Below are 2,430 nucleotides of genomic sequence, written 5' to 3' on the forward strand. Positions count from 1 at the left end.
GAATAACATGCCCATATTCAACTCTTTCATAATAGCCATCATAAGCATAATGCACATATTACAATATCACATTGTACTCCACAATTTCACAACACAATTTCACATATGAATTCATGAGTATGAGAAAGCTTACACTCAGAATTTAGAGTAGGGGTTTAGGCTACTACTAAATTCCCAATTAACGCATTGAATAGTGTGTACAAGTAGCGATTCCAAACATTCACCAATTATGCTTTTGTTGAAATGTCAAAAGCCCAAACTACCCTTCCCTTAACTCATCGACGGTCTTAACAAATCTGAAGCTTCAATACAATAAATCACACAACAACACATTCAACAATCATCCCAGGACTCAACTCAAACAATAAAAAACACAAGCCTAAGCTAAGTTCTTAAGTAACTGAAACCTTTGACATAGCAAATTTAAATTCCAAATATCTCGGTTTATACTTAATCTTTTTGTCTAAAACTAATTCTGTTCATCTAATTATTCAATTACGATAGATCCTCAACCTTTAAACTACACAAAACTAATCAATTCATGGTATGAAAATTTTTGACATGTTCATGGTAATTTTAACGAAAATTCATTAAAACTCAAGAATTCTTTAACAAAACTTCAATGTAAGTTTAGAAATCTTCTAATTACATCAACATAATTGAAAAAAAACTTTGAAACCAAGTTTTTATCCAAAATCCTGAAATCCATCATTAAGGAGCCAAAATTTGGATTTTATTCATAACATGTGATTTAATGGCTAAAAAAATTAGTTTTAAAGGCTAAATAATATTTAAAACTATTTATGAGTTGAATTGTTACCTTAAATGAAAAAAAAACCAAACGTTTGGTCAAAAACCCAAAAAACTCACAAGCTTGAGAGATAACAAAATCAATGGTGTTTTAACTGTTTTTGTTGAAATTCTATGGAGATTTATGGCTTGGGTGATGGTAGAAATTAAAGGATTAGAGTTTGAAAGATCAAAATAGGTGATTGAGGTTTAGGGTTTCAAAGGGATTGCACAACAAAAAGGAAGAGAATGCTTCTTTTCTTTTCTTTTATTCACTTCAAAACTAAAGTGAAAAGAGGGAAATATGGGCTTATTTTAAATTTGGTTTATTTTCCTCTTAAAAGCTCAAAATTTGGATCTTTTTACAAATCAGTCTACTTTCCAAATTACAGGTCCTTTGAACATATTTTTCAAAAATTGATTTCATTTTTTAAAAGCTATAGTCGAAAACATTTTCAGTTACCATATTTATGAAATTTCTTACCTGATTGAGCTAAAATTCCTATTTTACCCTTGAAACTTCTAGGTCTAATTTTGAGGTGTTATAGTAAGATCAATAGATTTTAATAGACGATCAAGAGCAAAAGGACATTACTGTGGATATGGATGATAATCAAAATAATCCCCAGCCTCTTGCATGTCTTGCTACTCGAACTAAATATAATTATGCTAAGCGTGCTTTGATTGGGGTTGCTGTCAGATCAATAGTTGTTACGAATAATTTTGAGATCAAGTCGAATACAATTTAGATGTTGCAACAATATGTTCAGTTTGATGGGTTGCAAGATGAAGATCCGAATGTTCATATGGCTAACTTTCTAGAGATTTACGACATTTTCAAGATCAATGGTGTTACTGATAATGCCATACGCTTACAGTTGTTCCCATTTTCTTTGAGGAGCAAGGCAAAATAGTGGTTGAATTCACTTCCATAGGGTTCTATCACGACTTGGGATCAGGTGACTGAAAAGTTTCTGTTAAAGTACTTCCCACCGGCTAAAACAACTAAGTTGAGAAACAACATTTCTTCTTTTGCTCAAATTGAGTTGGAGACATTATATGATGCATGGGAGAGATTTAAGGATCTTTTGAGAATGTGTCCTCATCATTGGTTACATTTGTGGTTACAAGTTCAAGCATTTTACAACAGTTTAAATCTCTTGGCTAAGTGATTAATTGATGCAGCAGCTGGAGGAACATTGAATAATAAGACACCTGAGGTAGCTTAACAGTTTATTGAGGAGATGACACTAGATAATTATCAATGGCAAGTCATGAGAACAAAATCAATTAAAGCAGTCGATTTTTTAATATAGATGCAGTTCCTATGTTGGCATGTTAAGTGGAAGCACTGAGTAAAAAGATTGATGGTTTGAGTTGCAGCAGCATGATGAATCCAGTAATGCAATGTGATGCAATTGGAGTGGGGACAATCAATTCGAAATGTTTACCCTTCGATTCTAACATGGAGCATGAACAAGTCAACTCTATGGGTAATAATTCTAGACCTCAAAATAACCCCTATAGCATTATCTATAATCTACGATGGAGGAATCATCTGAATTTTTCTTGGGGTGGTCAAGGTAGTTAATGGTCACAACCCTTTCCGGGTTTTCAACAACCTTATCAGCAAAAAAAGAA

At 32.6% G+C, this 2,430-nt stretch overlaps 1 non-coding gene across 1 annotated transcript; it reads right to left on the bottom strand.

Annotated features, from left to right (window-relative positions):
• Positions 1-1,796: 1,796 nt before the first annotated feature.
• LOC128294680 (small nucleolar RNA R71) lies at positions 1,797-1,903 on the bottom strand. Its single transcript, XR_008284987.1, has one exon. It is a non-coding gene; the product is annotated as a small nucleolar RNA R71 (small nucleolar RNA).
• Positions 1,904-2,430: the final 527 nt, after the last annotated feature.

Source organism: Gossypium arboreum, chromosome 6 (assembly GCF_025698485.1).
Source record: "Gossypium arboreum isolate Shixiya-1 chromosome 6, ASM2569848v2, whole genome shotgun sequence".
NCBI lineage: Eukaryota > Viridiplantae > Streptophyta > Magnoliopsida > Malvales > Malvaceae > Gossypium > Gossypium arboreum.